This window comes from Ceratotherium simum, chromosome X (genome assembly GCF_057802395.1).
Source record: "Ceratotherium simum simum isolate JZ-2026a chromosome X, ASM5780239v1, whole genome shotgun sequence".
Taxonomy (NCBI): Eukaryota; Metazoa; Chordata; class Mammalia; order Perissodactyla; family Rhinocerotidae; genus Ceratotherium; species Ceratotherium simum.
Genome location: NC_141940.1, coordinates 124271867 through 124299351, shown reverse-complemented (window position 1 = coordinate 124299351; position 27485 = coordinate 124271867). Strand labels below are relative to the sequence as shown.

Here is a 27485-nt window from a genome sequence, read left to right as displayed (position 1 = left end):
CAACACAAGATAGGATATGGTATAATAAGAATGACTTAGAAGGGGAAGAGGAAAGAGATGGAATTGACTTAGTATAAGGAAATAAGAGGCTATCAGATAATGGACTATCTCATACACAAGCTTTTTTATACAAACCTCAAGGTAACCACTAAACAAATAATCAAAACAAAATCACATATGATAAACAAAGAGAAAACTAGAAGAGTCATAAGACAGAACAACCAAACTGAATTGGCAGTCCGAAACAAATGGGACAAGAAACAAAGGAAATGCAAAAGAACCAGAAAATAAGTGACAAAACAGCAACATTAAGCTGTTACTTAATCATATATCAATAATTACTCTAAATGTAAATGGATTGAACTCTCCAATCAAAAGATACAGAATGACAGGATGGATTAAAAAGCAAGACCCAACAATATGCTGCCTCCAGGAAACACATCTCAGCTCTAAAGACAAGCACAGGCTCAGAGTGAAAGGATGGAAGACAATACTCCAAGCTAATGGCAAACAAAAGAAAGCAGGTGTTGCCATACTCATATCAGACAAAGTAGACTTCAAGATAAAACAGGTGAAGAGAGACAAAGAAGGGAAATCTATAATGATAAAAGGGACACTCCACCAAGAAGACATAACACTTATGAATATATACGCACCCAACATAGGAGCACCAATGTACATAAAGCAACTATTAACAAACCTAAAAGGAGACATTAACAACAACACAATAATAGTAGGGGATTTTAATACCCCACTTACATCAATGGATAGATCATCCAGACAAAAAGTCAATAAAGAAATATTAGACTTAAATGAAAAACTGGACGAGATGGACCTAGTAGACATATACAGAGCACTCCATCCGAAAACAGCTGACTACACATTCTTCTCAAGCATGCATGGAACATTCTCAAGGATAGACCATATGTTGGGAAACAAAGCAAGCCTCAATAAATTTAAGAAGATTGAAATCATAACAAGCATCTTTTCAGACCATAATGCTATGAAATTGGAAATCAACCACAAAAAAAAAACACTGGGAAAGTGACAAAAATGTGGAGTTTAAACAACATGCTACTGAACAACCAATGGATCATTGATGAAATTAAAGGAGAAATCAAAAACTATCTGGAAACAAATGAAAATGAAAATATGCCATATCAAACCATATGGGATGCAGCAAGAGCGGTCCTGAGAGGGAAACTCATAGTGATACAAGCCCACCTTAACAAACAAGAAAAAGCCCAAATAAGCAACCTCAAATTACACCTAACAGAACTAGAAAAAGAAGCACAAACAAAGCCCAAAGTCAGCAGAAGGAGATAAGTAATAAAAATCAGAGCAGAAATAAATGAAATTGAGACCAAAAAAACAGTAGAAAGGATTAATGAAACAAAGAGTTGGTTCTTTGAGAAGATAAACAAAATTGACAAACCTTTAGCCAGACATACTAAGAAAAAAAGAGAAAAGCCTCAAGTAAATAAAATTAGAAATGAAAGAGGAGAAATTACAATGGATACCACGGAAATACAAAGGATTATAAGAGAATATTATGAGAAATTATATGCCAACAAATTGGACAATCTACAAGAAATGGATAAATCCTTAGACTCATACAACCTCACAAAACTGAACCAAGAAGAAATGGAGAATCTGAATAGACCAATCACAAGTAGAGAGATTGAAATAGTAATCAAAAACCTCCCAAAAAATAAAAGTCCAGGACCAGATGGCTTCTCCGGTGAATTTTACCAAACATTCAAAGAAGATTTAATACCCATCCTTCTCAAACTATTCCAAAAAATACAGGAATATGGAACACTTCCCAAATCATTCTACGAGGCCAACATCACCCTAATACCAAAGCCAGACAAATACAATACAAAGAAGGAAAATTACAGGCCAATATCACTGATGAACATAGATGCAAAAATCCTCAACAAAATATTGGCAAACTGAATACAGCAATACATTAAAAAGATCATACACTGTGATCAAGTGGGATTTATACCAGGGACGCAGGGATGGTTCAACAACTGTAAATCAATCAATGTGATACACCACATCAACAAAACAGAGAATAAAAGCTACATGGGCATCTCAATAGACGCAGAGAAGGCATTTGACAAGATCCAACATCTGTTTATGATAAAAACTCTCAACAAAATGGGTATAGAAGGAAAGTACCTCAACATAAGGCTATTTATGACAAACCCACAGCCAACATCGTACTCAACAGGGAAAGACTGAAAGCCATTCCTCTGAGAACAGGAACGAGGCAGGGCTGCCCACTCTCACCACTCCTATTCAGCATAGTACTGGAGGTTTTGGTCAGAGCAATTAGGCAAGAAAATGGAATAAAAGGAATCCAAATAGGCAACGAAGAAGTGAAACTCTCACTATTTGCAGATGACATGATTTTATATATAGAAAACCCTAAAGAATCCATTGGAAAACTATTAGAAATAATCAACTACAGCAAAGTCACAGAGTACAAAATCAATCTACAAAAATCAGTTACATTCTGTATGCTAATAACAAACTAACAGAAAGAGAGCTCAAAAAGATAATACCATTTACAATTGCATCAAAAAGAATAAAATATCTAGAAATAAATCTTACCAAGTAGGCGAAAGACCTATACAATGAAAACTACAAGACATTATTGAAAGAAATCAATGATGACATAAAGAAATGGAAAGACATCCCATGCACAGGGATTGGAAGAATAAACATAGTTAAAATGTCTATATTACCCAAAGCAATCTTCAGATTCAATGCAATCCCAATCATAATCCCGAAGACATTCTTCATGGAAATAGAAAAAAGAATACTAAAATTCATATGGTGCAACAAAAGACCCCGAGTAGCTAAAGCAATCCTAAGAAAAAAGAACAAAGCTGGAGGCATCACAATCCCTGACTTCAAAACATACTACAAAGCAATAGTAATCAAAACAGCATGGTACTGGTACAAAAACAGACACACAGATCAATGGAACAGAATTGAAAGCCCAGAAATAAAACCACACGTATACGGACAGCTAATTTTCGACAAAGGAGGTAAGAACATACAACGGAGAAAGGAAAGTCTCTTCAATAAATGGTGTTGGGAAAACTGGACAGCCACATGCAAAAGAATGAAAGTGGACCATGTGCTATCGCCATTCACAAAAATTAGCTCAAAATGGATCAAAGACCTGAAGGTGAGACCTGAAACTATAAAACTCATAGAAGAAAATATAGGCAACACACTATTTGACATTGGTCATAAAGGAATCTTTTTGGGTGACATGCCTACCCAGATTAGAGAAACTACAGAAAAAAGAAGCAAGTGGGACTTTATCAGATTAAAGAGCTTCTACAAGACAAACGAAACCAGAATCAAGATTAACAGACAACCCACCAGCTGGGAGAAAATATTTGCAAAACATATATCTGATAAGGAGTTGATCTCCACAATATATAAAGAACACACACAACTGAACAACAAAAAAAAACAAACAACCCGATCAAAAAATGGGCAGAGGAAATGAAGAGACACTTCTCCAAAGAAGATATACAGATGGCCAATAGGCACATGAAAAGATGTTCAACATCACTAATCATCAGGGAAATGCAAATCAAAACAACACTAAGATATCACCTCATGCCCGTTAGAATGGCTATAATCACCAAGACAAAAACAACAAATATTGGAGAGGATGTGGAGAAACAGGAACCCTCATACACAGCTGGTGGGAATGCAAAGTGGTGCAGCCTCTATGGAAAACGGTATGGAGATTCCTCAAAGAATTAAAAACAGAAATACCCTATGATCCAGCTATCCCACTACTGGGAATCTATCCAACGAACCTGAAATCAACAATCCAAAGAGGCTTATGCACCCCTATGTTCATTGCAGCGTTCTTCACTGTAGCCAAGAAGTGGAAGCAACCTAAGTGTCCCTCAACTGATGATTGGATCAAAAAGATGTGGTATATATATACAATGGAATACTACTCAGCCATAAAAAAAGACAAAATTGTCCCATTTGCAACAACATGGATGGGTCTGGAGGGTATTATGTTAAGTGAAATAAGCCAGAAAGAGAAAGACAAACACTGTATGATCTCACTTATATGTGGACTATAAACCAACACATGGACAGAGAAAACTGTATTGTGGTTACCAGGGGCAATTGGGGTAGGGAGTGGGCACAAGGGGTGAAGAGAGACATATATATGGTGATGGACAAGCAAAAATGTACAACCCAAAATTTCACAATGTTATAAACTATTAAAACATCAATAAAAAGAAAAAACAGCCATAGTATGGCATGTGGCCCAGATAGAGAGCTTACTATGCATTTCTGTTTTGTTGTCATGATCATCATAGCTACAGTTATCATTTTTAATGCTATCACCACCACAGTCCGTATTCATTTAATGCAATCAGCAGGGAGACCCTCTTTTGCTATTCATTGTTTATAGAAACTTCTATAAAAATCTGTTGGCAATTTTTGTCAAATTTGTGTTATTCACTACTGGAGCCTAAAATTGGCTCCTAGAGCCAGGAGGAGTTCAATAATGTTTGCTGAATGAAGAAAGGAAAGAGTGGATGGTGCATTCCCAGCACCTAACATGAGGTCCATGCATGGTTGTATCCAGGAAATATTTGTTGATTGAATTGACGAAGAGTTTAAAAAGTATTGCACACCTATAACCAGGGGTTTAATGACTTAAAAGCATGTGATCCTTATATTTTCAATGCTGCGACCCAGCAATCTATACGTTTCCACGAGACTATTGTCTAATTTATGGGGCTGGGATTGGAGGCAAAATTTGGAAAGTGCTGAGTGTAGTTAAGCAGTGAGAAGTAGGAAGAACTCAGATATGCAGAATCGAGTGACTTTCCTTTGGCAAGGTCAGACACTGAATCCTGGTACAGAGAGGTTCGGGGGAAAGAATTCAGTCACACTGGTAGTTTTCTTTTTAACACAGATTTGCGCAAGCCCTTCAGACTGCAAATACATAGCACTCGGGGATTTGATGTACTGCGTTGTAGGTCTTGGTGCTCATCACCCCTGGGAATCATTGTGCATAAGGAGAGGTGTTACTGACACCAGCCTATCATGCAGCCAGGCTGCTAAAGAGATACTGAGATGCTGTCCTGTGAAGGGCAGAAAAAGACCTCCAGACACCTGCAAGCCTGACAAATACCAGGGCCTGCTTAGCAATCTCAGAAAGGAACAATAATAAAAAGGCTCGGTTTTTTGATGTATAGAAGATGCATTTAATAGAGAGGGGAGGAAAAATGTTTTCAAAATCAACATTTCTCAAATTAATTTTGTGTTGCTTCAGTAAAGGTGTCTGTGATTTGGTAGGCCATCAGGTGTGGGTTTAATTTTGTTTTGCTTATGATGTATGATCGCAGAAAGGTGTTATTCCTGAAAAACCATCGAAATATAATTAAAACATTGGCAGAGGTGATGTCTCATCGCTGGCTTTGTTTATTTTTTTAATAAAAAAGAAAACCCCAGTTGTGCTCTGCTTGGAGTACAATGACCATAAACCAAGAGAGGGAGTTCACATAGGTGGAAAATCACACACTGGCTTTTGCTTGGAAAGGAAGGGGGTTTCACTCTGCGACAAGGCACAGAGAGAGAGAGACTCTGAGACAAGGCACAGAGAGAGAGATCCTAATCTGGATATGTTTATTCTCCCAAAGAGTCTATCTCATTTGATCCTGAAGTCCTGAAATTGATGATTAAAAGGTAATGATGAAAACTATACCCTGAGGACAAGGGCAGCAATGAAGCTTTCATTGGTGGACGAGTCTTTGTGCAAACTGTTCCCTCTACTCAGATTTTATCCGCCTCCTGTTAGTATCAGTGCCAGATGGTCACTCCCTCCAAAATCCTGTTGTGTATCATCTCCCTCTTGAAGCCTTTCCTTGGAGACCCCCACTGCAGTTCATTCTTGCATCCTTCTGTATTTGCCTTGTACCTTACAGATCTGTGCATGGAGTTAAGATTTACGTGTTTACTCTCCTGTTCCACTTTAAGACCCTTGAATATACGAACCATGTGTTACTCATCCTTTCACACTTTAGTCGTAGTAAATTGTCTGAAATAAGAGATTCCAAGTCAATGTTAATTGAACTGAGTTGTACTCTAATCATGTTTATGATTATAGGACTTTTTGGAAATATATTTATTTATATGTTTAACTTTCATTCATGTAAAATAGCTGTAGACTTTATATTTTGAACTGTTTGCTCAGACCTTAATACTTTGCAATTGCTACACTTGGTCGTTTAGCTTGAAACTGCCTTCTTCATACCTGCTTCGTCTCCAGACAGGGAACTACGTTATTAAAGGAGGCATTACAAGCTGCCTTCTTTGGAGCAAAGCAACAACATACATTTTGGTTAGAATTGAAGATGCTTGAAGTTATGAAAATGTAAATCTAGGAAGTGGGTTTAGGAGAGAATTTTTCTATTTTCATTATAGACTTGCATTTCCCACAAACCTACAATTAAGAATCACTTTATCAATAAGAAAAAATAAGCATCTGTAGTTTAATATCTATATACCAACACTGAAGGGCTCAAAGCACTCTCAAATTTTTTTTTAGTGTCATTGAATCCTAAATAAGTCATAGAATCTCCTCAAAGAATGACAGGGCTTGTGAAAATGAGGTGTTAATATTCAAGTGGAGCAGCCTGGCTGATGGGCTAAGTTTTCGATAAGTATGCAATTGCTAAAGATTTTAAGAAAATCCTCATTCCCCTGGTGAACTGAAACCTGGCTCAATGGTTCTGTGAGAACTTTGTTGTTGAGCAAGCCTAGTGTCTGCTAAAATGTTTGATTTTACGGTATCTGGGGAGTCTGACCAGGAAAGAAGAATTCAAATGGTGGCTTCATAAATGTAAAACCAATTTCAGGCCTAGCCCCTCTATATGAACGTGGGCTAAGAGTCAGGCGGTGTACCTCTGAGAGCTGTGTCAGGCAGCGTGGCTTCCATGCTTCTAAATTTTGGGGTGCTCAGTCCTCAGACTTCTGATCTATGCTTACTTTTCTAGGTGACCTTATCCAATTCCATGATTTACACACTAGCTAAATCCTGACAACTCCAAAATCATATGTCTCCAGGAATGTCTTCTCCTCTGAATACAGACCTGAATATCCCAGAGCTTCTTCAGTGTGAATCTTAAATTTCATATGTCTAAAGTGAATGGTTGTTGCCATTTCCCCCAACCCACTCCTTCCTCAGAGTTTCTTATCTCAGTAAATGGAATCATCCAATTGATTAGACCAAAATTTTGGATGCAACTTTGACTCCTTCTTTCTCTCATATGCCACCCAGCTCTGTGTCTCTCTGTTGGTGGTGGGAAGTTCACCATACAACCAATTGTGTTTTACGTTAGAAGGGATGACCTGGTAAGCCCCAGACCACTGGACCCCTAAAACTTCACCAGTGTGGCAGGCTGTAAGGTCTTCATGGAGTGAATCTCCCAACTTCTGGCATGGCTATGTCTTATTAGGGCATAAAGGGAACTTGCCACCTCCTGCTCATTGTGTGATGTCGTAAGTACAATGGACCAGTATGATGCCGTGCAGAATGTCAAGGTGATCAAGATGACAGAGACAGCTGAAGAGTCAACATGTGTAGGTGAAATGCTTTTGATCATCCCTGATGATGGAATAATTCTCAAAAAGAGAGACACCAAACACCATTCTGACCTGCTCCATTAAATATACCATTCCTGGAGTAGTGGCTCCAATTGGGGCAGTTCGGTTAAATTTATGATGGTTCACAATTATTTTCTATGACTCATTTGGTTTTTATACAGACTAGACGTGATTTGAACAAGGACATAGTGGCACCCGCTGCTCCAGCATCTTTCAAATCCTTAATGGTGGACCTAACCTTTGTAATTTTTCTTGAGCACGTCATTACCAATGATCTACTATCTTGGCTAATTTAGGGGATTCCACTTGGCTTTCTCCTATTATAATGACCCTTACTCCCCAGATCAAAGAACCCATATGAGGGCTCTGCCAGCTGTAAGACATCCCAGTCATACGTTTGGGAACTGGGATGACGAGCTAAGAAGGTCGTGGAACCATTGGACCCACTGTGAGAAGAACTGGGTCAAAAGTCCTTATCTAGGAGTCTTAAACATTTCTGGGAATTCTATTCTCACCAATATTCTGGCAATTGTCTGTGGATGCTGTTGAGGGAAAGTAAGAGAAACATTTACCATAGGTTCTGGTATTGCACGGTAGAGTCTTTCCTCAACGCGTCCTGGTTTTTCCTCCAGTCAGTGGGCTCTGGGTCTGTAAGCTGCCACAGCTCTGGAAACTGAGTAAGGGATCATGGTTTTTCTACTGATGCAGCTGATGGCGGCTTTCTGCTTGACAATTCTAGCTTCTTTTCTTTTATTAAAGAAATCATCTTTTTATTAAAGAAATCTTTTATTAAAGCAACACCACTAACATTGCCATGATCTATTAGCCACAGATTCTCTGGGCATCAGGCACATTGGCTGTTACTCTGGGTTGAAGCCAGTTACAGTAATTAGGTTCGCCTTGCCTCTGATGGCTAAGTGCTTGCACCTTTCCTCTGCCATCCCAGAATCCAATCAATATCATCGATATTAGGGAATGTGTGGTTGCACCACCCACACTCAACCTGGCCTGTGGATAATAGCCACTGAGTAGCATCTAAAATATGCTAATGCTCCCTTCACTTGTGCATTCCTTGGTGCTGTAATGTGGGGGGCAGGGAGGAGGGGGCATTGTCTTCGGAGTCCCCCCAGGGAACAAAGTCAGGTGGGAGGTCTCCGGTTGTACAGGAGCAGTTCATTCTAGCATCCTGACTTCCTTATCCTTCTCACCCCTCTCTCAGTTCTACACTGAGATATGGCAACTCCACCTTATTTACAGAAGGCCATTTCTGTGTCCACTATTGCAGGTACCATCATATCAAACTCTTAGGATCGGCTCTAGACGTCTTACAGAAAATTGAATTCCAAGGTATGTCTGAATGCCACTATGCCAATGAATTCTCTTATCTAGCCTTATATTCTGCTCCTCCAATCCCAGTCTTGTCTTAAGATCCATGTCCACTCATGTCCCCACAGTTGGGCCAGTTGAGCTCGGTCCTGCAACTCCTCTGGCATAGATGCTGTTTGTTTCCCTAGAGTAGGGCTCCTTACCATTTGGCTCATCTGTGGTGAGACCTGGGTATAGGACCAAAGCAGTGGTTCCTCAAAGTGTGGCCCCCGAACCAGCATGAGCAACATCTCCTGGGAAAGTACGAGAGTACAGCTTCCCGGGACCCACCCCAGACCAACCGAATCAGAAGCTTTCGGCATAGGGCTTAACAGTCTGTTTTAACTAGCCTTCCAAGTGATTCTAAGGCATGCTCCAGTTTGAGAAACACAGGTCAAAGAAAGATGAGGGTGGGTCTTGAGGAACATGCTTCATTTTCAGAGGCGCCTCTTGGCCAGGGAAGATCATGGCAAAGGAAGAAATGTTTTCTCTGGATGGTGGAATGGGGCTGCTTCTGTCATTTGGAATGTTCCAGGGGATGTGGGGGTTTGAGATCCTCAGGCTAAGTCTACTGAAATGTTTCTGACACAGGTCTCAGGGTAGTGCTCTTTCCCTTCCTCGCACACAGCAGGCCTGTCAGGGCTCCTCCTGCAGTCATCTTTGCATCTCTGTCTCGTTATTATCCATTCTGGTCCTGATTTGCAGCATAATCTGCCCTGAGGCTGCAGAAGATGATAGTCTTCCTTAGTGCCTCCCTCTTGGCCATCTGCCTTTCACAGCATGATTTACATTGACAATTAGCCACCCTGAGCATATCATTTTCTTTTTGCAAGGTTTCTGATGTTGAAAGCAGCCGCCCCACAACACAATCCTTACAGATATTGTGGTCCCCATACCAATTAAGGACAGCAGCCACTTGATCTCCCAAAGCCTTGTCTTCCCCCTGCGACTGGTTCCAATTCCCACAAGTGAAAGCTTTTGTCATTGTGAGGCCACTGCCTGGGGAGTGTGATCTCCACCCCCACTTCACCACCAGCAGTAAAGTCCCTACTCCTTGGGAGAGAAGGACACTCTAAATCCTAAATCCTGTCCTGTGGGGTCTCATTTCTAGTCCAAGAAAGCGCCTACTCTCTGTGCCTGGATTTCCTAGACAGCAGTGCCGAAGACAGAGCTTGTGGATGGATGCTTTCCTGGGAGAAGCAAGCTCAAGGACATGGATGAACGTCGACGAGTTATGGAACTGCTCACAGCAAGACTAGAAAATAAAGCAGGGTTGCTCAGGTAGGCAGGACATGTCTGAAGAGAAAGAATGAGATCATCCAGGCAAGTCTTCAGGTAGGAGAGAAAGGGAGATCTAGTTACTGCTCCCTGAGAGCTCCCCTTCAGGGTATTAACACTCCTGTGCGTATGGCCCAGCTAGATGACCACTGGGGACACCATACCCACACCAGCAGCGTGGAACTTCATTCTATCAGATCTGGGAGTGAAGGATGAGCTAGAGCACCCACAGTTCAGTGCAGTAAAGCTTTGGTGCCAGAGCAATGCAGCCGCTTCTATAGGAGACAAGATGGCAGCCAAGCAGGAAGGCAGCCTGCATGGCCACAGGGCTGGCTTCCCAGTCTTAGCTCTGATGAGATGAGCCACTATGGACAGTGGGCTCTGGGGTTCCTGCAGTAAGGAAGCATCCGAGGGCAGGGAGGCAGGCACATGCCATGAGAATCTAAGGAGGTGCTTACATAAGTTCCAATACCAACAGTGGTTCCAGATGGGCAGGTCTACCTGTTCCTCAGAGCTCTTTCCACCATACTATGTGCAATCTTATTTCTTTGAGTTTATAATGTGTTTCTTCCCCTTCTATATTTAATGACTGAAAAGCAAAAAAAGTTTTCTAGGTGAGCCTTGTAAAGAATTCATATCGTTATGTCTATCTAAAAAAAGAAGAAAGAGTGCTAAGAAGCTCTGACCTGATGCTTGAATTTTTTAGATCTTTTTCTGGGGAGAGCGGTCAAGAAATGTTAGTTCAGTAACTCTCTAATTTTCTTGCACTCTAATGAACCCTGAAGCAATAGAAAAGTTTCCCTTTCCCACTGCAATCAGTGGCCCATTAATTTTTAATTTTACTTTCTACACATTCCCAAGTGTCTCCGCTTTTCTTACCCAAAGTCTTGTATTTGCCGTATTTCTCCTCTCTCTTGAAAGTCCAGGCTCTTGTTGTCTCATGCCTAGGTAATTACCAAAACTTATTGAAAGAACAAAGAAATGAAATAATAGCTGTGTAAATGAACATGAGAGGATCTGATGAGTGTGAGGATCCATCAGGTATTTTCCTCTGTGTTATCTGACTCAGTCTGACATCAACTTGTAACACGATAACGTTACCCCCACTTTGAAGATGAAGACATTCAGGCACACAGATGATTCTCTTGCATTCCAACTCTCATCTTTATAAATCTCTATGTCTTATCTTCTCTCAGAGTCTTAGTGTTCAAACACTATTTTAGTTACAGCGTTCCCCTGCTGTAGTCAATTTGCCACCCTGACCCTGAATGTCAGTTCACCCTCCATGTGGCACCTCCAGTCTAGGAAAAGTGCCCCAACCCCAACTTCTCTTTCATAACTACCATCACGGTTACATCTTAGAGCTTCTATTTCTTGCTTCCTTCCTTCCTTCCTTTCTTCCTCTTCCCTCTCTTCCTCCTTCCCTCACTTTCTCCTTCCCTCCCTCTATCTTTCCCTTCTTCCTTCCTTCCTTCTATAACCCTCTCCCCTTTCTTTCTCTTTGTGTGTCTTTCTGCCTTTCATTTTCTTTAAGTTAACATCTGTCTTTCGCTTTATGTTAATATCTCTTCATCTTAGCCTGTAAGCTCCCTGAGGACAGAGGCTAAGTCTGTTTTGCTAAAAATTGTATCTCCACTCCCTATGTGTTGAATGAATGAACAGATAAATGAACGAAAAAGTTAGTACCTGAGCATACCACATGAAAAGCCAACAGCCAAATTGTAGTAACTCTATTTTACTACACCACATATTTTCTTCTAGTAGCATTTGTTACTTGGTATTGAAAATGTACTAGAGGCTTATCATAATTGTTACCTAACAGAATCTACTTAGATGGGGCCAGGGAGACCATAGCATCCCTCAGTAGGCAGTGCTGCCATGCAGTATGCCATGCTGATGAAATTGCACTTCTTATGAGAGGCTATGTGATGACCCAGAGAGAGAACAGGTTTGCCTCTGTTCCCAAACCTGACTTATCTCTTACTCCATCTCATCTGTAGCAGGCAAAGGTGAGCAGTCCAAATGGTTTTATTGCCATTCAACTGGGACCCAGAAATGTAGAGCTCCAATTCCAGCAGCTAGAGTTGGACTTTCTTAGATATGCCAAAAGGCAAATTTTGGCTAAGGGGAGATTATTATCTAAATTGTATGAGTGAGGTTGTGCCCCAGGCCCCTGGGAAACAGCGTCCATTGGCAACAGGCTCCAGAGTCTCTGTGCAAGGACTTCATGACAATGGCAGTCAGCCTCGTAAATTGCCAAGGAAGATATCATTTCCTCTTGATTTATGCCATTTCTCTTTTTTCCTTCGCTTAAGGTAAAAGATGTTTGATCCTTTAAATTATGAAAGCTGATCCACTTCTGTCCTTATCAAATCAATCTTTTTGTTTAGAGATCACCCGGCTTACTGGTTGTTTCTCAAATTCTGCTGAAACAGGGATCTCAGAAACCATCTATAAGTAAGGACCTCGGTTCTAAAGGAGAATTACTTTGGATTAGCTGTCACTATCTTTCAATTGATCTTCCTCTGTTCTCTGCTCTCTATTCATATTAATTATTTTCTTTGATTACAGAATAAAATGGAAACTTCTTTGATGTCTTTAAAATTAAAAGGCAGTCAAGAACCACATTTCTTTCTCCCATAAAGAATATTTTCTGTTTTAAGCTAAGAACATTTTTACAAAGTCATTTGCTGAGTCGGCAAACTATAGAGACGTCCCTGCATTAACTTCACCTTTGCTGGTTGGGAATCCAACACTGGCTTTATTTTGCAATCTGTTCCCAAAATGTGAAACTCTGTTCATAAAGAGGTGTTGAAATAAGCTTCCCAAGTCATCTCATCTTCCTCTTTGATTATTTTATTTCCTAAGATTCTGTGCTACTTGAATCTTCTTGTTCTGGCCAAGGACCAAAAATAAAATATTGTTTTGATTTTATTTTGGGTCTAAATAGAAACAAAAAAATCAATATAAAGCGTTTATTAATATTATCAGACATATGCAAAAGTCTATTCCCGGGAAGTTTCTGATGAAATTATGTCAGATATGTAATTTTGTACATAAATTTGGATTATCAGGAAGAGAAGGCTGGTCAAATTCATTCCACTTTCTAAAATTCTCCATGTGGTGTTCTCCATTTATAGTCAAAATATCATCCACTTTCAAATAATTTTTCATACCTAAATTAAAGATATTTTTAATGATATACATATCTGTGTGTATAAACACACCCTCACATATATAATTATACAGAGATATTCAATATGGACATATACATTTGAGAACTCGTCATCTAAGAGGAAACGAGTAATGTTTATAGTAATCTGGCTTTAAAAACTTTCCACAGTAGAAATTTTTAATAAAAAACTTAAAGGTAATTGTATTAACACATTCCAATGAGACAGTGCACTTTCACCATTTCATATGGTGTCTCGTTGACATTTTCTGCTAACGATGTGCATATTTTAAAACTTTTAGACTATACATAGTTTACTCAATCTTTAGGAAATATTTTATTCTTGAATGTAAATTTTAATACTTATTTCACTTAAAGGTTACTTTGTAGTTAAATGTTCAGTATATGTATATAATGTGTATACAGTACATATGTAATATATATCAGTATATAGTATGTGTTATAATTAATTATATCTGTATATATTATAATAGAGAGATTGTATAATTGTATATACTGCACATATTACATATAATAGTATATATGATAACCAATATATATCAGTAGATGATATGTTATAATTAATTATATACATATATCTATATATCTATCTTTCTATATAAAACCTTCCAGTCTATCTTTTCTACAAAGTCTTAACAAAAATTCTCAGTGATGAGTGGAGAACCTGTTATTTTGAAGTCAGCTGAAATAGCTATTCTACAACAACATGGAAAAAAAATAGCCTCCAGGTCTCATATACAGCAAAGATTTACAAAATCAAAGAAAGTAGAAAATTCTGGAAAAAATCCAGACATCAGTTAAACTTTCAGCATTTGATAGATTATGAAAGGAAGCGCATTCCAGCTCATCAAGTTATTAGAAGATCTAAGAAATCGTGTTGGCAAAATTTGTGCAGCAGTCTTAATCAACTCCCCTTAGGAGAAGAGATGCAGAATAAGATTAAAAGCATCATCTCCAAAGAGGTCAGAGCTTTTGAAGCACCTACTTTAATTAAAAGGTGAAACTACCACTGATTCAGATATACAAAGTGTTAAGTGGAAGCCCTGTTCATGTTAATCATGAAGAATATGACAGAGTTTTTCTTTTTTAAAATCTTGGCAAAGAAAGAGATTTTTAAATTTTGAGAAATCAAGTGAAATTTGTAGTGATGGGAGTTAACTGGACTTAGTGTGGTGATCATGGCTCAACACGTACAAATACATTGAATCATTATATTGTACACCTGAAACTAATATAATATGTCAATTATTCAATTTAAAAAATCAAGTGGACTTCATTTCTTAAAGTTATTGATAAAAGAATGTGTTCTGGGCCGGCCCTGTGGCTTGGTGGTTAAGTGCGCGCGCTGCAATGCTGGTGGCCCGGGTTCGGATCCCGGGTGCGCATCGAGGCACCACTTCTCCCTCCATCCTGAGGCCGAGTCCCACATACAGCAACTAGAAGGATGTGCAGCTATGACATACGGCTATCTACTGGGGCTTTGGGGGGAAAAAATAAAATAAATAAAATCTTTAAAAAAAAAAAAAAAAAAAAAAAAAGAATGTGTTCTGCCATTTTCAGATGCATTTCAGGATAATTAATGAATGAAGTATAGTTAATTTTAAAACATGGTTTGTCAAAATATCCTTGCAAACACATAACCTTTTCTTTTCCATGATCATGACTTGTGAATTCCTTGTCTGGTGCTATACAAGGATATTACCTTTTATACTACCATATAGTAATGGGCAATTTTGTCATATCTCTCTCTCTCCCTGACTTTTTTCTACCTTCTTCCTTCCTTTTCTGCAGCAATATTTGTTTAATAAATGCTGTGTATCATAATATATTCTAAATGTTGGAGTGAGAAAATTGGTCAAGCCACAAAATATATCTATGTAAGATAATATGCCCCCTCCCCCACTCGGACAGAGCTGTACTTAATTTTACTTAACCAACTCTTTTAAACAAGGCTGCGTTTCTAGTTTAAGAGTAAACTTGCAGAGCATCAGATAGACAGGGAAGTGACCACACAGGCACCAAGTCATATCACCACGTAACATGAGGAAGACTGTTCTTAAATGTGCCGGAGATATGATGAGTGGCTGAAATTATGTTTCATGCACTCAGTTTAAGGGGTCATAAGCTACATTTTCAAAATGGTTATTCATGGCTATGGTTTAATACATTTTCCCTAGAGACAGCAAATGGAGAGAGGAGATGGTCACTTATATCTAATGATTTATTGAGCTGGGATGTGGGTGGGTGGCAGCTTTCGTTAATTTGACTTCTTCTGTAGTATAAAATATGTACAAATATCTGTAGTATAAAATATCTGCTAAATGTTTTATGAACCTTCCCCTGTAGCAGGACTTTGGGTGCTAAGCCTGGAAAGACTATGGAGGTCCCTCTCTGCTTTCTAACACAGGCAAAGTCCTCCAGAGTGAGGCAGGGAGACTTTCTGATCCATCTCGCCAGCCCACTGGCTATTCAAGGCTTCGCTGGTCTTCCCCTACCCAGCAGAGTCCCTCCACCTGGGGCCAGTCCATCCTCTCTCTGCCTGTGCCTGGTCTCAGCAGACACCTCCAGAAAAGAAGGGAGCTGCAGCCATTGCCCACCAAGGAAAAGCTGTTCTGCAATTCAGATTCTTGGTGTTCACAGTTCTTTGGTGATGTAGCTTGGAATTAATAGGATTTTTTAGTTTATTCTTTTTCCTCTAGTTATTACAGTTGGAGCAATGGTTTGTTTCAACTTTTATATCCTAACCAGGTGTCAGTATTTCATGTTCTGAAAACTTTTAAGCAACTTTGTTTAAACTCCCAAAGGAAGAATAATTTTGGCATTTTTTTGAACATGTTGAATGCAATTTAAAATGGCGTGTTTTAAAATTCGCTTTTACTTATGTGAATCCATTCTGCTGTGCTCCCCAAGTGGAGCTATAACCCACTAGCTGAACCACCCCCTTCATGGATGTGTTTGTTCCACAGACACCAACTTTATTAAAAATGTGTTTGTCACGTGACTGCTAGCAGCATAGAGTTCTCACAAGTAGAAAGAAAAGCAGGAGAAGGGAGAATTAGCTCCAGGTTTGTTTTCGCTTCTCGCTGAATTCTAAAGTTGATAGGATGACACTTCATGGCAGACATCGACAGAGCACTCCCTGTGTGACTAGCGCTGTTCTAATCAAACCCTCACTGTGTGCCCATGAAATACAGAGGAGAAAACTTGTGCCCAGAGAGGTTGGGTACATTTCTCAAGCTCACAAAGCTATCAAGTGGGGAAGCCAGGATGGAACCTAAGATCACAGGACTCCACTCTCCATCGTCCTAATTGCTCAACTAGCGGTCAGATTTTTCTTCTGATAATCTCTCACTGGCTACTGGATAATGCATTTTTCATTAAATAAATACATGCCTAGAACACTGTGTCACTGAAATTGTAAATAGCAAAGCTCTAGCCACCAGAGTGTTTTATGAAGGGAAATGATGCATTGAATTTACTGAAGACCGAAAATGATCACTCATTAGTGAGATCATAAGTTCAACTGCAGAGAAAAAAGTCTCACCAAAGTCGAAATGAAAACCTTCACCTCCTCATCTCAGTGACGGAGTCTGGCTCTAAATGGGTTTCAACTGCTGGCCAATGCCGGACTCATACTTTGCTTTAGCAGTCATCCTTAAATCTGATACATTTTCAAACAAAACAAAAGTTGTGATTTGCACAGATAGGTAGAGAAGTCGGGGTGGAGATTTATCTTCTTTTATTTTAGAATATTAAAACAAAATAGTTCTTATATTATGACTGTCACAATCATTTAATTCAAAGAGGAGACTCATCCAAAATGATTTGACGAGGGGCATTCATGGTAGAGAACTAAGTGGCCTAGACAAGAAACCCTTATTTTCCAACCCACCTTGAACATGGAAACCAGAATCCTGCTCTCGGCGAGCCACGGTGCCCTGTGTGTTTTGGGGGGAAAATACATGCAAAGAGCTATAGAGACATTCTGTAATCACCTACACTTTTGGATTTGACCTAGAAAAGTTAAAAAAACTACAGGGAGCTACCTTGGTCCAGAAAGAACAGACAGTAACCTACTTCTATAATCATATCAAGGAAACCTAAGTACCCTGGAACCTAAACAAGCCAAAGAACACCCTTTCCCCACCACCGAAACGCACAGTGAAGACTCAGATTTTGTCACAAATGCCTGCTGCAAATATGGGCTCTTTGTTCTTTGACCCTGAGAAAGAAAGTCCTTGAATTCCCCCCATGGAATCTGATTCCTCAATTCCTTGCCCATCTTTCTATTTCTCCAACAGCAGCAGAATCTAAAGAATATCCTAGTCTATCACTGCCGTTTATTTTTAGGAAACAAACAGGACATCTGGAAAGGAGAGATTAACATTGAATAAGATGAAACGCTCTATTCCACACCGCATCCCAATGATCTGGTAGGCTTTTCCGTCGTAAATATTCCAGATCTCCTCCTTAGGTGGGAGTCCTGCTCACCTTCCGTTGCATCTGGCCTCCCAGGGTCTACCCCCTCAAAGCAAGTGACGTTCCTCTGTCATTAAAATGCACAGAAGAAAGACAAAAACATGTGACACAGGCTTCAGTGTTTTTTTTCCTATAATCTATCCAGATTTTCAGCAAATACCTTGGGAAGGAGCCTTGAGTTTAAGCTAAAAACCCTCAAATATCAACAACAAAACAATCACGGTGCTTCCATAACTTACTGACTGCTTTTGATTTTGAAGTTTGATTTTTTTTTCTTTTCAGTATATAGACTTTATTCTTTAGAAAAATTGAGTAGAAAGTACAGAGAGCTCCTATATAAAGCCCCAGGTTTGACTTTAATGATGGTAGAATCATTTATTGTCCTGTAGGAAAAAAAGGGAAAAGAAAGACTGTAATCCTGTTTCCCAACAAGATGGAAGAGACAATCAGCGTGGCGATCATCAACCTGATATTGGGCAGCCTGGAGCTGGTTTCATCCCCCTCAGGAAGCTTAACCCCCAAAGGGTATTTGCTTCTTCCAATTTACTGCCAGGTTGGACGTTGTTATGATGACAGTTTCCCAGGAGCATCTTTTCCTCCTTCTTGGCCACCATCGTACCCGGTTTAGGATGTACAGACCTTTCATCACCCTGTAGCAACTTCTTAGTAATTGATGGGGCCACCTGTAATATCAAGTTATTGTCATTAAAACCAGTCTGTTTTCATGGCAGGAGTTATTACATTTTGTAAAGAAATGCTTCCCAGACACATAAGTCACCGAAGCTCTAACAAAAGAGCAAATAAACGGCTTGGCGTTGGTGAAAAGAGTCTCCGGGAAAGAGGCATTATACAGCAGAACCTTTTCAAACTCCGGCCACAGCCTCACGCTCCGGGACTAGGGGTCTCATTGTGCTGTTACCGATCCCAGCCCGCTTTTAGAATTCAGTTTTATTTCCTACCATTCAGAGCCTGCTAGTCCATTTCAATGAAGAATTCATCAATTGCACCTTTACTTTACACGCGCTCTTTTGAGTGGCTCTATCGGTCTCTAAGACTTGCCAAGTCTGGGATCATTAGCATGACACGGACGTTCCCTTCTAAAGGGAGCCGCTGACACAGAATGACAGCAGTGCAAATTTGCAAGTTTGTGGCAGCCTCTTTGTCATAAAACCAAGCTTTGTGGGCTCACAGTCATCAGCCACACGATGAGAAAAGTGCAGACACTGGTGTCCACTTGGGAAAGAAAAATGATAGTGTCTGTATTCATAGTTTATAACGCACATCGCTGCCTTCCAGGGTAAGGCGAATCAAAGATGTTTTTTTCCTCTGGCTTGCATCCTCAACTGCTCTTTGTCAATCACCGTCCATAGGTTTTACTCCGTGCATTTGAGTTATTTGTAAAACCAGGGCTGCGCTGTGTTGGAAGAGGCGATTTTACAGACAAGGGAGGTTTTCTAGCAGAAGCCCCCATCGCTGGGAGCTCTACCAAAGAGATGTCATGAGATGAAAGCACCACAGTGAAATGAAATGAAATCATGGAGACTTATAATTATGTAGCCAATGAAATAGGAGCTGATGCTAGGGAGCATGACACGTCACTCTTTTGGTCTTTCCTCTTAAAAATGGCACGACTGTCTCAGGTGGGGAATTTATTGTGAAGCGAGGATTCCATTAATGCTCTTTCATCACTATGTCTTTTGTAATTACATTTCTTCTTGGTTCTTTAAGCCCGGGATTCATAAATCCTCATTTACAGTTAAGCCATCACCGTATCACATAGCACTTCAGATGGATAGACGCATGGTGTTTGGTGTCAAGTGCAAGCAACTGTCCTATATCAATACATATGAGTAAAACCTTGAACATAGAGTAAAGATGTTATCTCCAGGACTCATCAAGATTTAAGCCCAAGGTTCAGCAAACTTGTTCCATAAAGGACTAGATAGTAGATATTTTAGGGCTTGCTGGCCAAGATGCCTACGCTCGGCTTCTGCACGGTGAAAGCAGCCACAGACAGACAGCGCAGAAATGAATGAGGGGGGCTGCATGGAACAGGTGCTGGCCGGTTGTGCCCCCAGGCTGCAGTTTGCAGACCCGTCCCATGTTCTGGCCCTGGGATAGAAACTAAATGTCCCTTCATGGGCCACCTCTGAACATCGGCAATGGCGGCTTGGAAAGGATCAGGACGTTTCAACACATTGAGATAGCGGTAACTGGATTGATTCACAATACGGGGTATGTAATTACTAATTACTTAGTATGGACCAGCCTCCAGGCTGAGACTTACATCTCCCCAAAACAAAGCAGAGAAGGCCTTACGGTTATCGTTCCCATTTTACAGATTGAGGAGTGAGGCAAAGCAACATGAAGTAGCTTTCTCAAAATCTCACAGGTAAGGGCCGGCCCCGTGGCTTAGCAGTTGGGTGCGCGCGCTCCGCTGCTGGCGGCCCGGGTTCGGATCCCGGGCGTGCACCGACGCACCGCTTCTCTGGCCATGCTGAGGCCACGTCCCACATACAGCAACTAGAAGGATGTGCAGCTATGACATACAACTATCTACCGGGGCTTTGGGGGAAAAAATAAATAATAATAAAAAAAATTATAAAAAAAAAAAATCTCACAGGTGAGAGGTGGATGTCTGTGTATGGAGGTGGGAGACCGTAGGAGGGTGAGCAGGATTTCAACCAAGATATTGGATGTTGTCTGGGGAACAGGATGGGGAAAGGGGCCACAGGCCATGGGTTTGCTCTTTGTACGTAGCCTCTCCTTTGGAATTCTTTCTCCAACTAAGTTGGTGATGTTTATCTTTATGATCACATATACATATGTATGTAGGTATATATATGCACACACATATGTATATGTGTGTGTGTATATAGTACATGTTTACAAGTAATATTCTATTGTTATTCCCATGTGAACTAACTGGTAAATTTTACTTATTCATCATCATAGTGACTAAAATAACCTTGAATATTAAATAGCGTGTGACTCTGGAAGTAGGAAAAAAGCTATTAAATATTTGACATGAAATTTCACTTCATATTATTGGTCTGAACCAGTTAGAAGAGATAATCTTGGGTGGGCAGGCACAGATGCACGAATCAGCATATATCCTTTCATATTTAGAAGTCATGAATTGTAACTCAAGTGACCAAGATGTATTGATGCCTGCGGGTTCCATAACTCTTGTAAATGATTCTTTAGAAAAATGCCTCCTTGCATCATTCATATTTATCATTTTGGTATATCTCCTTACAACTTTTTTTTTCCATTTTCTTATTATATTTATGTATCTGAGTACACATTTATCCATCTGTCTATCCATCATCTATCTACGCATTGTCTAATTTTAATAAAGTGGTATATACATAATGCATGCATAGATAGTATACTGTTTTCTCTCAGAATGTTTCGTCACAAATATTGTCCCATGTAACTGAAAATTCCTCGTAAGTCATGATTTTTTTGTGTGTGTGAAGAAGATTACCCTGAGCTAACATCCATTGCCAATATTTCTCTTTGTCCTGAGGAAGACTGGCCCTGGGCTAACATCCGTGCCCATCTTCCTCTACTTCATATGGGACGCTGCCACAGCATGGCTTGATAAGCAGTGTGTAGGTCCACACCCAGGATCCGAACCCACGAACCCAGGGTTGCCAAAGCAGAACACGTGAACTTAACCACTATGCCACCAGGCAGCCCACCTCATAATTTTTAATTTTCACAGTTTTTTCCATCAACTTTGGGCCACAAATTATTTCATCATTTAAAAAAATGATTTGACATTCACGATGTTAACTTATTTTTGCTATCATAATCAAAGCCAAAATGGTTTATTTAATATCAAGATCAAGGCATGTATTGATTATTATATTGTTTGTATTATGCTGAAGGAGAGAAAATACAGCTGGTAGAATTCAGAAATGATAGAGTATGTTAAATAAATTTCTCCTCCTATCTAACTAAGAGTGTTTTGCCTTTGTATTGTGTTTTAAAAGGTTATACAAGTGTTTATTTGCTTTTATCTCTTCAGCCATGTTTTGCCATCTTTGGGATCATCCTGTGTTTGTGCACTGCGATTGAAATTGCAGTGTTTGTTCAGAACACAACGACATTCGACCGTCAATTGCCAAGAGCATTGCGGCTTGAAAAGCGAATGAGTAAATAGAACAGAGGAAAAGAGTTAAGTGGTTCCAGGAGTGGATTAGTACATGATGTTGTTGTACAGTGGTATATGTGTTCAAAAGATTTAAAAGATCCCTGATCAATGAAGACAAAGATGATTCTCAATGTGAGCGGCTTAACCGCATCGCTCAGTCTCACAGGGCCTAAATGCTAATTTGGGCTAAAACAAAGCAAAATTGAAAAACACCAGGTCAAGAGCATTGCCTAAGCATTTTTGAGTCCAGAGAAGGTTCATGTATAATTTATATGTTTATTTATATTATGCATTCGTTATATATGTGTATACATATATGCATGGCAATATATTATCTGTATTGTCTCTGCATATAAAATGCATGATACATACTTAGGATGGTGTGTGGTGTGTAGGTTCTGCATTCATGCTCAGCTAAACTGCTCACAATGGCGTTAATGAAATCGTACTGGCAGAAGCAGGCCATTGCCATCTTGGCGATTGTTTGTCTATATCGTATATGAATCCAAGGTGTCTGAAAGTCATGGCCAAAAAAATTGGGGGTTTGAAAAATTTGGGGAAAGTGATGCCTTTCTTACAAAGTGTGGGAAACAAGGAAATAAGTCTTTAATATCAAAACCCAGAGTTTTAGTTTCTTCCTATTCCATAATCAGGTGCGATCCCATCTCCACCCCGAGCCACATCCAAGCAGCAGTCAGAAGACCCAGCTGGAAATAAAAAATGAGATCCTGCTGTGGCTTTCCTTTTCCTGCGGGAAAATATTTTAAACTATTAGAAAGGGAGTAGAATGCAAAATATGTGTGACTTTTACATATGAAGCAGAAGACTTGAATTGTGGACAGTTCCGTTGTGTTAGCAAATTTTCCTCCTCCACCCCACCCTCCAGCTTGGTCCTTTTGGGGCAATACCGGACTACTTGGTCATGAATCCTGCCTACTTGAGTAATATAATTTCCTCAACTCTAAAACGCAGATGGTGACAGACCCCACTTCACTTTGTCACTTGTTGTGAGAATTAAGTAGATTAACACAGATAAAGTGCCTAGAGGAAGGCGTGGACACAGTAAGCCTTCGACAGATGTAATCCATCATTATATTATGCGACCAATAGATGTTTATCGTGTGTCACGGAGCATGCTAGTGCTAGACTTACCTCCTTGTTCCCCCAGTGTCTACAGTCTAGAGGAAAAGACAGCCTCTAATCAAATAATCGTGCATACAGCTGCTTTTAAATTTGAAATTGTTGGAAATTATCTGGATGATGGCCATGTGCATAATGAGGGCAGCTAAGCTGGTCAGGGGTGCCTGAAACTTTCGAGAGAGAAGGAAGTCGGTATTGGCACCCAAAAAATGCTAAAGGAAGATATTTTTGGCTGAAGGAAGAGTGTGTTTCTTACCAGGGAATGGTAAGAAGACGAGTTAATAATGTTCAGCCTCTGACATTGCAAAGGAAGGGGATCAGAATATGCCACCCCAAAATATGCCCCTTTCGCATAAAGATTATTTGGAGCAGAAGGCAATTAAGAAACAACAGACGTGGGAGGAACTCTCTGCCATCCCCCTTTCTGCCTAAAAGCAGAGCATACATTACTCTTTGGAAAGGTGACACATTTTTGTTTGTAAAAGTGTCTCTTTCTCCACTGTCAAGAAGAGAACAACTCTTAATCCCCAGAGATGACTCTTGTTACTGCAGAGGGCACTTGAGTCTGCATAACATACCTTACTAAACAACCCTTATCTACCATTAGTTTCCCTCACGTATTTACCTTCCTACAATTTGCCACCCCTAGAAGCCCAAACTCTCACTCCTTCCGTTGTCTAGTCACTTCTCCACAATTTATTGCCCTTTGTTAAAGTGATATGTAAACTCCTGGGTCTAACTGCCTCCTTGGAATTTTCATTTCTTTTCTGTGAAGCCCCTCACGCACATAAAGTTATTAACATCATTAAAATCTGTGTACATTTTCTTCTGTTAATCTGTCTTTTGCTAGTTCAATTTGTTTGTCCCAGCGACTGATCCTAAAAGGGTAGAGGAAAAATTTTTCCTCTCCTGCAGGATGGAAGAGTCTGCATACACCCCCCTAAAGGGGAACGTGGAGGAAGAGAGCTGACCTAATGTTCTTTGGGCTATCCTGGGTCTTCCTGTGGAGAGGGGTGTGGTCATCCCCCAACACACTTGCAGAGACTGAGCTAGACTTCTGGCAAAGGGGCCAGAAGGAGTACACGGTGCTGATTCAGAGTCCATAGGGCCAGGAAGGGCAAATTCAGGCCATGCCAGCCAGAGAGGGCTGACAGTACCTGACTGGGACTGAAGTGAGCAGCTCTCCGGGGTTCTATGGAGAATGCCAGCAGAGGAAGCAGTGACCAGGCAGGTCTTCAGGATGCGCTACCCAGGAGACCAAGGGAGCCAGAGGAGGCTGTGTCCAGGCACTGTGACCACTCCCCTCCATCTTGAGTTAGGAACATTCACACTCACCCCACATTCCTAGATACTCATACAGTGGTGCTGTTCAGAGAGTGGACCATTGGGAAATGTGAGTGATTGAGGATACCCTCATAACACGTTCCAAACCAGATAGGATTAAAGGATAGTTTTCCTCTGCAAACACATAGGTATGTGTGTATATAATATAACATAGTTAATACAATAATGTAATGTAATATAATATAACATAATATAATATAGAGACAGAAATTTTTGCTGAGCACCCCAGTCAGTTGGAGGGTCGAAGAACCTCATTAGTTTTCCTCCCAGTCTAGGAGAGGCAGTCCTTGGACCAGAAGGACTGTGACCTCTTGCTCTTAGTATCCCAAGTGCTTGGGACAGGGTTGTCCACAGACCAGGAGCATGAACATCGCCTGGGAGGCTGTGAGCGGTGCCCCGCCTCAGACCTGCGTTCTGATGGGATCCTTGGGTGACTGGTATGCTCATTAAATTTCGAGAGGCCCTGCTCTAACTGATGATCAATAATCGTTTGTAGAAAGAAGGAATAAATGAATGTATACATGAATAAATAATTGAATAAGTGGAGCCATTAGGAACTAGCTAATGGTATGTTTTTCTTTACTCTTGTTTAGCATGCTTAAATACAGAGGCTGAGTTGCTGGCTTTTACCTCAGGCTTCTCTTAAGAAAGAGCTTTCCCTTCCCCACTCATCTTCTTTCCAGATGGACCAGTTGGGTTGTGGTAATGGAGCTGGGTTCTTTCTCTGAGCCTTGCCGGCTGATGCACAGGTAAAAGCTTACTCACCCTGTGAGTTTTAAACTGGTTCTTATAGAATCTAGACCTTAGTATCTGAGCATTGATGCCTGTGTGACATCCTTTATATTCCCTCTTCATATCTCCCTAGACTTAGAATGCCTTGGACTCCTGGCCATAATATTCCATGTGTTGGGTTTTATTTGGTGGTTTCATAATAAGATGGCCTATATACCCCTCTTGTCTGCCGACAATTAGCAGGGTGCTTGCTCTGGGCTGCATATTATTTTGATTTACATATAGTTTCTGAGTGTCCACTGGCTTTGTCCTTATCAGCTTCCCATAATCGTTATTCTCGAACTATTACCGTGATGCCTTGAGCGAAAGCTGCTGAGATGTCCTGAGTTTACCTTCGGACTCCAATGCTTACTAGCTGGGTGGTCCCATGGAATTACCCTCCTTATGGGGTTGTAGGGCTTAGAACAGTGACTAGTATACAGTAAACTCAATGTAAGTGTGCATTCCTGCTCTCGCTCATTCATTTGTGGATTTAATAAGCATTTGTTGAGCGACTAATGTGCTGGGTATGAAGGATGTTCAAATGAGTAAGGTTCTGCTGCTGTCTTTGAGGTTCTTACATTTGTATGGGATAGATGGTCTTATAGATGACTGCTAGTGAGCTGTTCTAACTGAGGGCTGTGTGGAGTGCCTTGGGAGTACAACGGAGGAGGCTATGAACTCAACCTGAGACATGACAGGGGGCATCATTGAAGAAAAGGGGCCATTTACGATGGACCCAAAACCATCAGCCCGATTCTCCTTAATCTTCTCCCTCGATTGAGCCTGCACAGGAAATCCTACATCAGATTTCTGTCAGCCCGACAGCTCAAGTGGCTTACACAGTCCATGGAGCTATTCAAAGTGGGATTCACTTTTAGGACATTTCACTGTCCCTGTTACCCAGGGAAGAGAGGCTGATAAAACAACAACAAAAAAAAAAAAACAGAAAAAGACAACGACTTCCTGAGTCCCAGTGTGCATCGTGTTAGAAAAACAGCTTCTTGCTTCCCTTATCAGCTAACGCATTCCGCGCCATTCACACATATAAACGCCTTGCCCAAAGAGACCTCTCCTCCTGCCGTACATTGTTTATATCACTTGCAATGCTTTTTCTCAGATCTTCACAAACAGGGGAAATGGTGCCGTAAAGAAGAAAGGGGGCATCCTTTGGCCAACACTTCTGAAAATCCTCCATGCTTACTTTTCTGTCAGGCTGATCAATGATTCCATACTTTTTTATTTTTTATAATGGAAAATAAACTTCAAACAGAACAAGACATAACATGGCACAACAAGAAAAAATGCCACCCAACTCTACGGCAGGGAACGCAAATGCCTTCAGATTGACGTCAAGAGTGTGTTTTTTAAGTGGAGAAGAAAAGCCAGCACGTAGCCAACAATGGAGTCTGGGTGCAGTGGTCGGGCGGGTGTTCCCACTGGGCTTAAGGTCTGTGTCTGTCAAAGCCACCTAAAGGGCACTGCCTCCAGTGAAAGCTCACTCTTTTATCCCTTCTCCAACATCTCCTTCTTTGTAAATGTTTGTTTTTCCCGCTGAGGAAAGAAATTCGGTGTTGAGATAGTGGCTGCGAGAGTAGTGAAATGAATCGGCTAAATAGAGCCGTCTTCTTGGGGACAGAGGTGGGGAGACCATTCAAGACATCTGGAAGGGAGCAGAGTCCTGCCAAGGGTGAGATGGGAACAGGCGATATAAATGTCTGCGTCTGCAGGTCTGCACCTCCATCGTTTTGAAGTCTTAAAGGAACAGGCTCTTGAACTTTATAAGTAAAGCCAACTAATCCATCAACCAAACAAACAAATATACCAACTCTGAACTGACACCATCCTGTCTTTTGCGGGGAGGAAACCATTAAGAATCTGTTTGCATTCATCCCCTGAAGATCTTCTCTTTCGTTTCCTCAAGAGCTGTGTAAGCTAACATTCCTAGATATTAATTATAGGATATTCACACTGGAAGGCAGTTTAGAAATCATTTTACTCAAGCCTCTCAGTTCACAGAAAGTTACATGTAATTAAAATAAATGTTAACGTGAATGTAATTCACAGAGGTAAATTGAC

General features: G+C 40.5%; 1 long non-coding RNA gene across 1 annotated transcript in view; it reads left to right on the top strand.

The window, feature by feature from the left end:
- The first annotated feature begins 8959 nt into the window (after positions 1-8959).
- The window catches only part of LOC147912027 (uncharacterized), a 50748-nt gene continuing 32222 nt past the window's right edge, over positions 8960-27485 (top strand). Inside the window, exon 1 of the long non-coding RNA XR_015550390.1 lies at positions 8960-9021. This is a non-coding gene — a long non-coding RNA (uncharacterized LOC147912027). The remainder of the gene's footprint in view (positions 9022-27485) is intronic.